The 8,985-nt window shown below is 46.3% G+C and overlaps 1 pseudogene; it reads right to left on the bottom strand.

Annotated features, from left to right (window-relative positions):
- Positions 1-3,625: 3,625 nt before the first annotated feature.
- On the bottom strand, positions 3,626-4,352 carry LOC128322312 (Y-box-binding protein 1-like; annotated as a pseudogene).
- Positions 4,353-8,985: the final 4,633 nt, after the last annotated feature.

The following is an 8,985-nucleotide window of genomic DNA, read 5'->3' as shown; positions in this document are numbered from 1 at the left end:
TTTCAATCCACTTCCTAATGATCCCTAGCATGGAATTTGCCTTTTTCACAGCTGCTGCGCACTGAGTTGACACTTTCAATGAGCTATCCAACACTATCCCAAGATCTCTGGGTTAGTCACTGACAGCTCAGATCCTATCAGCATATATGTGAAGCTGAGGAGTTTTGCCTCAGAAAAATGCATCACTTTTCACTTGCCAAAAGTGAACCACATTTGCCATTTTGTCACCCACTCACCCAGTTTGGAGATTTCCTTTTGGAGCTCCTCACAATCTGTTTTGGCTTTCACTACCCTAAATAGATTAGTTTCATCTGCAAATTTGGCCACTTCTCTGCTTACCACAACTTCTAGATTATTTATGAAGTAGTTAAAGAGCACTGGTCCCAGTACAGATACTTGGGGGACCCTACTTCTTACTTCCCTCCATCGTGAAAACTGTAAGGGTTTTTTCCTACCCTCTGTTTCCTGTCCTTCAACCAGTTATTTATTCATTCATTCATTCATTCATTCATTTAACACATTTGTATACCGCCCAAAACGCAAGTCTCTGGGCTGTTTAGAACAAAACAATAAAACCAGATTAAAAAACTGAAACATTAAAACAATTTAAAATTTAAAACATTAGAACTATTAAAAACACAATTAAACAATATCTAATTAAAAGCCTGGGTGAACAAATGCGTCTTGACTGCCTTTTAAAAAATTGTAAGATATTGGGAGGCTCTTATTTCAGCAGGAAGTGTGTTCCAAAGCCTCGGGGCAGCAGCGGAGAAGGCCCATCCCTGAGTAGCCACCAGACGAGCCGGTAGCAACTGCAGACGAACCTCTCCAGATGATCTCAATGGGCAGTGTGGTCCATAGCAAAGAAGGCGTTCTCTTAAATACCCAGGGCCCAAGCCCTGGACTTCAGTTTTCTGAAGGATGTCTTCTTCCCTTTTATAGCTTCCCTGACTCTACTTGTTAGCCATGCCCGTGTCCTCCTGAACCTGGTGGTATCTTTCCTCTTTCTTGGTATACTTACTTTCCAACTGAGCTTCTATTATTGTGGTTTTAAATATGTTCCGTGCTTTCTGGAGTGATTTGACCCTCCTGACTTTCCCTTTCAGCTTCCTTTTTACTAGTCCCCTCATTATTGAGACATTACATCTTCTGAAGTCCAACACATCTGTGCTGAAATTTCTTGGTAATGCTCCACTCACATATAAGCCGAATTGAATCACATTATGGTTACTGTTCCCCAATGGTTCTGCAGCTCTGACATCTCACACCAGGTCCTGGGAAGTGTTCCCTTTAACAGGGATTCCCAGACTATAATTCCCATAATCCCCAAGCAAAAGCCAATGCTGCTGGGGATTCTGGGAGTTGTAGTCAACAACATCAGGGAATCCCTGTCAGAGGGAACACTGGTCATAGGCAGCACTCAGGATTAAGTCCAAGGTGGTCTTCTCTCTGGTTGGTCCCACAACCAACTGTTCTAAGACAGTTATTTAGCATGTCTAGAAATTTGGCCTCTCTGTCATGATCTGAATGTGAATTTGCCCAGTCTATGTGTGGGTGATTGAAGTCACCCATTATTACTGCTCTGTCCCTCTTTGATGCCTCTCTGATTTGCTTCTCCAGGTCACTTTCAGTGTTTCGATCAGGAGGGCGATAGTACACCTCTAGTAATACATTTATTTTCAGTCCTTGTATGGTCACCCATAATGACTCTGTGGAGGACTCCAGCCCTCCTAGGTTTTCTAGCTTGTTGGATTCAAGTATACAGTGCTACTCCACCCCCAATCTTCCCCTTCCGATACTTTCTGTAGAGTTTGTACCCAGGAATAACAGTGTCCCACTGGTTCTCACTATTCCACCAGATTTCTGTTATGCCAACTATACGTATGTTATCATTAGTAGCCAAATACTTCAGCTCACCCATCTTGGCTTGGAGGCTTCTGGCATTGATATATAGACAGCTTTACACCGAGTCTCTTACCTGGTGTTGACATGCCATGTCTTCCTTATTGTCATTTGACCTTTCTAACCAGCTGTCGTGTGTTTCTGTCTGCTCTACTCCTGGTTCTACTCTGTCCCTTTCTGGTCTGTCTGAAACGTTTGCACCCTAACCCCCACAGCTTAGGGGATTTTGCTTGCTAGACCAGATACCACCCTGTTCCTGTCAGCAACCCCCCAGACATCATTTAAAAAACTGTTCTGCAACCTTTTTGATTTTAAGTGCCAGCAGTCTGGTTCCAACTTGGTTCAAGTGGAGTTTGTCCCTTTTGTACAAGCTTCGCTTGCCCCCAAAAGGTATCCCAGTGTCTCACAGATATAAACCCCTCATCCGGGCACCAACGTCTCATCCACACATTGAGACCCCTCAGCTCCGCCTGTCTCACTGGCTCTGCACATGGAAAAGGTAGCACTTCAGAGAATGCTCCCCTGGGGGTCCTGGACATCAGTCTGCTACCTAGCAGCCTAAAATTTGCTTCCAGGCTCTTCCAGCTGCATTTCTCAACATCATTGGTGCTGGCGTACACCATGACAGCTGACTCCTCCCCAGCGCTGCCCAACAGCCTATCTAGACACAGAGTGACATCCGTGACCTTCACACCAGCCAGGCAAGTCACCGTGCAATCTACACGTGGGCCACAAACCCATTTCTCAATGTCCCTAACAATCTAATTGCCCACTACTAGGAAGCCCCCACCCCCTGGAAGAGTATCCTCTGTGTGAGAGGTTATGGGTGCATCACCCAAGGAAGGGGTCCCTTCTAAGGGAGTGTTTCCCTCTTCTTCAGCCTATGTCCTCTTTCTCTGAGACCTTCATTCGCCGTGACAGCAGAGGGGTTGTCAGCCTGAGAGCGGAATGCTTCTATCACATCCCTGAAGGTCTCACCCACATGCCTCTCTGCCTCCGTGAGCTTCTCCAGGTCAGCCACTTTGGTTTTGAGGGAATGAACTTGTTGCCTGAGATCCAGGAGCTCTTTGCACTGAGCACACGCCCAGAACTTCTGCCTATCAGGCAGGTAGCAATAGCAATAGCAATAGCAATAGCAATAGCACTTACATTTATATACCGCTCTATAGCCGGAGCTCTCTAAGCGGTTTACAATGACTTAGCATATTGCCCCCAACTTTCTGGGTACTCATACATTCTGGGTAGTCATACATATAACAGTCTGTGCAATACATTGGGAAACACCCCCTCCCCTCCTGGCATTCTACCTTCATAACTGGTTTGATTGGCTATTTAGAATATATAAAGCTTTTTCACTTGAAGCTATGTCTTGGATGAGGTTGTCAACTGAGTAAGGGTTTTAAGCTCTATCCTCCAAGAGTAGTGCTCACTTCCTCATGCTGTGTATCTCCTCTGTAACAAAGGGGGACCACTTGTGTTCCTCCCCACACAGCTCCCCACCAAACTCCTGCAAACTCCTTCAATATCTGCTTGCAAACCTCTGTGAGCAAAGCTCCCCTGGTGTGCCTCTTGACTTTACAAGAGCTTCTTTCAAACATTCTACATCAGTTCTACATCAGTTAAGCAGTAAACATGTGCCTTTTACCACCATGACAGTTGAGTTGTCTCTAGGGTTCATCCTCAAAAGGCCTTCTGGATAGTGCATCTGCAATGACATTCATTTTTACTCAAATATATTCCCCCTCAAAATCAACACTTGCAGCATCAAGCTCGAGCACATGAACTTTGTCTTTTTGCATTGAACTTCTAGCAGCCAGTGGAGCACAGCATGGTCTGTGCTTAGTTTGAACCTCTGCCCCCATAAGTGATGGTTAGCTTCTCCAGGGCATAAACAATGGCATAGCACACCCTGGTTGTCAGTACCCTCAACTATCCCTCCTTGCACAGGAACACTGGTCAGCAGCCATAAGGTCTGCACATGTAGTAAAGGGGGTACCACCTCTTGCAGTAAGGGCAGCACTACTGGGACTGGCCTTCTGGCAAACTCTCTGAGCCCCTGTTCTTCTTCCTACTCTTGCTGTTATGGTCGTTTTGCTGGTAGTAGTGTGAAGGGCCTCTGTACCACGGAGTACATCTAACATACATCTAACGTACATCTAACATACATACAGTGACCAGTACAGTAACCATCTATGCTGTTTACAGTCTGCTGCATATTTACTGCCTTGCACTGGCATGCCACCAGGACCTGTAATGATGGCGGCCTACACTCCCTTTTCTCCTTCAACCACGTCAAACTCCACAGCTTCTCCATCTCCGACACTGCGCTGGTACTTCCTGGAGTATTGTTCTTTATAGCAGTTCAGTGGACAACCACATCTTCCTTGGTGTCATTCCTGTTGATAGCTGCTCCTTACATTAAACCATTTCACTGTCCCAGAAACCTTCATTGCTTTCTCATTTATTTATTTATTTATTTTTATTTAAAATATTTCTATACCGCCCCAAACTTGCGTCTCTGGGTGGTTTACAATTAAAATCATTGAAAACATTAAATCAATTAACAATTAAAATCAGGTGAGAAGGATCCTGCGCAAGAGGGATTAGAGCTCGGGCTGGAAGCCACCCACAGTCAGCAAACAGATGCACCCCATAAGGTTTACGGAAGAACTACAGGGGCTGAAGTGGCGAGGTAGACGACTGGAGTGCAAGTGGAGGAAGACTTGACTCGAATCTGACAGATGATTACATAGAAAGCATTTTGAAGATCTATGCTCAGGCAATACGTGCGGCAAAGAAGCGATTCTTTCCTTCCCATATCACCTCAGCAAGTTCACGTCCGGCAGAGTTGTTCAGGGTTGTGAAGTGGCTAATGTGCGCCCCTTCCCCCGTGAATTAGTACTTAACCAACAATTACTCACTGTGACATTTTAAATGAGTTCTTTGTGGACAAGACTCCACAAAGTGGAACTTGACTTTCTGCTGGAAAAGCTGATAGTCCATTTCTTCCACGTTCATCTCTCAGCATACATGGACTACAGTGTCCCACTGAGATGTAGTCTCAGGAAATACATGAACTGTGCCTCAGAAGTTTTATAACTGATGCATCTACCTCTTCCTCTTTCTTGTATTCAGGAAACCTCCTTTCCCCCCACTATTGCTGCTGGGGCAGTTGCTTTGGGAATGATCCCTCTGTTAATCTGCTCTATCTCAGCCTGGTGGGCTAACTAAGCTCTGCTCCACTGCTTGTATTTCGCTTTCTTTTTCCATTTCCATTCTCTTGCATTCCAGTTGGAACGTCCAATATTCTGGATTCTGGGTAATTGCCCCTATGCTCCCATCTGGCTCCAGAACAGTCTCTGAGTGTCTGTGGAGGGGAGTCCCTTCCTCCTTTCCTCCTGAAGCTAGAGAATTTTGGCTTTTGTGCCCTCCTCTGCAGGGTTGGTGCTCTTTACACTCTTTTCTCTCCCAGGAAGCATACTCACTGACCCTTATTCCTAGCACTATCCTGACTGTCCATCATTTCCCAAGAGCTAGAAATAAAACAAGTGTATACTTGCTTTTAAAAATCTGGAGATAGATAGATAGATAGATAGATAGATAGATAGATAGATAGATAGATAGATAGATATTCCTTCTCTCTCTCTCTCTCTCTCAGGGGAAAATATGTTTCAGGGTTGTTGTGTTGTTGTTTTTTTAAAGAAAAAATACAATTTTTAATCTCCTGCATTGGTGGTATCCTATCATGTTAAGCTGTTCTAAGGGATTTTTCTTCTTCCCTTTCTTTTAAAGTTATATTTACATGTATTATTATCATCCTTGATTATGTTTATATACTGTAACCTTATAAATAAAATAAAAGGGGGGGGCGTTAAAAGACAAAAAGAAAAGGAAAATATTGTCACTCCCATTTACTTAAGGTTGCCTCAAGGTTCTTCTGGTTTTCTTTCGAACCCTAACCCACTGGGCAGGAACCATGTCATAACTCCTACCAGAGCCAGAGGAGGAGGGGGGAGTTCACTGGGGTGAATCCTTGACGCTAAGGGACTCAAAATCATCCACTTGATTTTGATGTGGGAAAACCCACTCTCCATATAAGATTCCTTGGCAGAGGGGGTGGGGGAGGTTAAAGTGGCAAAACTCTCCCTACAAGGGCTGAGCAGTCCCAGGCCTCCAGAGGCATGTGACTAAGGAAGACCCAAAATGAAGAGTAGCACACTTCACCAACAAGGGTTTATTATTAGATTAAAAGAAAAACAAGAGTATGTGGTAAGAACAATGGTCTTTTCATAAAGCAGATTGTAAGAGAGAGAAGTTTCATTAACCCAGCAACTCAGATTCAAGCAATACAATAAAGGAAAATAATTTCCCTCATGTGTCTAACTGAACTGTGTCTAACTGAACTGGTCCCTAACTTATTACTCACAGACAGGGATCTTTCTGCTTTCTCCAGCCTCCTTGGCTGTGGCCTGGCCTCCCATTTCCCCAGCAACTTCTAAGCCAGCTGCTTCCTCTGGGCACTCCTGGGAATGAACAAACTCAAGAAAAAGCTTTCTCTTCTTTTTTTAATATTTTATTTATTCATTCATTCACTCACTTATTTATTACATTTTATATCCCACTCTTCCTCCAAGGAGCCCAGAGCGGTGTACTACATACTTAAGTTTCTCCTCAACAACCCTGGGAAGTAGGTTAGGCTGAAAGAGAGAAGTGACTGGCTCAGAGTCACCCTGCAAGTCTCATGGCTGAATGGGGATTTGAACTCAAGTCTCCCCGGTCCTAGTCCAGCACTCTAACCACTACACCACATTGGCTAGTGGCTACACTATGTGGCTGTGACTGTACTTCCCACCCAGGCCTCTGGATTGGTCCCCCTGTTTTGATTTTCCTGGGCTTTCCCCTTATTAGGAAAGGCCCACCCTCCCAGTAGTTGCTCTGAGTGAGGCCTAATCCTCCCACCAATCCTTCCCATCACTACAGCATCCCTCCAGTAGCCGTTGCTGATGTCTCCCTTATGTTTCTTTTTTAGATTGTAAGCCCTTTGGGGACAGGGAGCAGTTTTATTTATTTATATCTATGTAAACTGCTTTGGGAACTTTTGTTGAAAAGCGGTATATAAATATTAGCCACATTCGTATTCGTCCCAACATTTATGGTGAAGTCAATCAATACAATCCATCTGGAAGGCACTGAAACCAACTCCAGGTACACACATATAAGAAATCTACCCCCAGTATTCCTGACTTTCTTATGCATATCTGTGTCACTGGCGTGTACTGATTCTGTACTACTATTACTACTACTACTACTACTACTACTACTACTACACTACTACTACTATGAGGCTAGCAGGGGCGTAGCTATAATTGAACAAAAGGGTTCAAAGAACATGGGCCCCCAGCTCCTGAGGGCCCTCCAGGTCCACCCCTCCCTATTTTCTGCATTATCTCCCTCACACTGTGGGGCCGCCAGAGAAGGTGCTGAACATGGGCCTCCTCTCCCCTAGCTACGCCCCTGGAGGCCAGTGTTCTTGATTGCAAAGCCCAGGAGCTCCCATCAACCTTCAGCATGTCTCCTTGACTATTTGTTTATTAACCTGTGCAACACTTTGGCTTAAGCTAAATACTCAGGGATGTAGCTATAATTGAGCAGGTGGGTCCAAAGAAACAGGGGCCCCCAGGTCTTGAGGTCTCCCCCAGCTCCACTCCTCCCTATTTTCTTCATTATCTCCCTCACTTCAAGGAGCCGGGGGTGTGTGAACACGGGCCCCCTCTCCCCTAGCTACACCCCTGTAAATATTCAGCAGGGATTGTCTGAAGGGCAGGTAAGCTTTTGGGGGCATCCTCATCTGCCCCTTCAAGCCCTTGCTCACGGATCGTGAGAAAAGGCTCTTTGTATTAGTCCTGTCCGGGTTGTCTGTGAAGCAAAGACAAGGCAGGTCCTTGGAGAGATCTAAAAGGAAGAAGTTGACTTAATAGTGTATTAAGTACACTGTTAAGTCAAGCACACTTTAAGTACTCTTGAACTTAGACTATCCCTCCTGGGCTCCACCTCTAGACCTAGAGAGTTGAAGCCTTAAAGACACAGCCCTCTGGAATCTGGCACTCTTCTTCCACTCCACCTGCTCCTGCCAAGGGGGGTGGCGGCAGCACTGGCATGCAGACATCTGGTGTGTGGTGGGTGATGGTGCCAGAGAAGCCACTTTGTACTGGGCTCCAGTTCTGGGGGTATTTTCCCAGAGAGCCTAGATGGTTTCCCCACGCTCCAGTCTGGTGTCATGATCCAGGACTGGGGTCAGCACTGGACCCACGTCCTCAGCATCTGGATCAGAGTCAGAGGCACAGTGAGGTTCCCGGTGGCCGGGGGACAAAGTTGAGCCAGGGGGCCTTTGCTCGCAAACCCCAGCGCCCCAAGCCACTTCCCCTGCATCTGATGTCAGATGCAAGGGGGTGGAGCAACCTAGCTTGCCCAAGCCTTTCCCTCCCTGTTTCCTTGAACTCACTGACACCATTCGGTGAAGAGCGAGAGAGTGGCCGCTGCCACCATGGCCAGCAGCAGTGCTGGCTGGATGGCGCAGAGCCAGGCCAAGTGTGGGGCCGCCTGGGGCTGCCGTCTTCCTCCGCTGGGGGCATAGTGGCGGATCAGGGCCGGGCAGCCCCTCCTCCAGTGTCTCCTGCATGGTGGCCTGGGGGCAGAGCAGTGGCAAGAGGAGGGGGGAGGAGGAGGAAGCATGAGGGGGAGGAGAAAGTGCCGCCCGCCCCAGCTGCAGGGCACCAGCACCCAGCACAGTAAGGGCGGTGGAGGTGGCAGGGCGCACGCACTTCGAACCTTGTGGGCCAGGGAACATTTGTTCCCCCTTGTCCAATGGATGCTAGGGCCATGATCAGAGTCACTACTGTGAATGGGGGTGGTGACAGGCCAGGCCATGGTAGTATTTAATCTAATTTGATAATACAATGGCAATGATATACACATATTTCCATTCTTCAAACATTTTTTTAGACTTCTTTAATGTGTAAGATAGAATAAAATAAACAGATCTTCCAAAATCAAGCAAACACGTTTCAATATCTAGACACCATT

The sequence above is a fragment of the Hemicordylus capensis genome, chromosome 4, assembly GCF_027244095.1.
Source record: "Hemicordylus capensis ecotype Gifberg chromosome 4, rHemCap1.1.pri, whole genome shotgun sequence".
Lineage (NCBI taxonomy): Eukaryota > Metazoa > Chordata > Lepidosauria > Squamata > Cordylidae > Hemicordylus > Hemicordylus capensis.
This window is presented reverse-complemented; position numbering and strand designations above follow the sequence as displayed.